A 242-nucleotide genomic window follows, 5' to 3' on the forward strand; every position below is an offset into this window, starting at 1 on the left:
CTCAGACATTGATCCAAACCAAGAATTGAACCAGCTCTCTGGCATTAAGAGGCCGTGGTGCTAACCACTGTGACACCTCATCTGCAGTGATAGTTTGGACAAAGAGATTTCAGAATATCTGCATGGCGGTGCAGCCCATAACATTGCCCCATATCCAGCTGTGGGTTTTGTGAGTGTCCGCCGACCAATATAGATTGGAAGATTCTCCAGGAGGCTGAAACGTTAAGGCAGATGCCTTGAGT

This window comes from Carcharhinus amblyrhynchos, unplaced genomic scaffold (genome assembly GCF_965287045.1).
Source record: "Carcharhinus amblyrhynchos unplaced genomic scaffold, sCarAmb.v2.hapA chromosome_155, whole genome shotgun sequence".
NCBI classification, from domain to species: domain Eukaryota; kingdom Metazoa; phylum Chordata; class Chondrichthyes; order Carcharhiniformes; family Carcharhinidae; genus Carcharhinus; species Carcharhinus amblyrhynchos.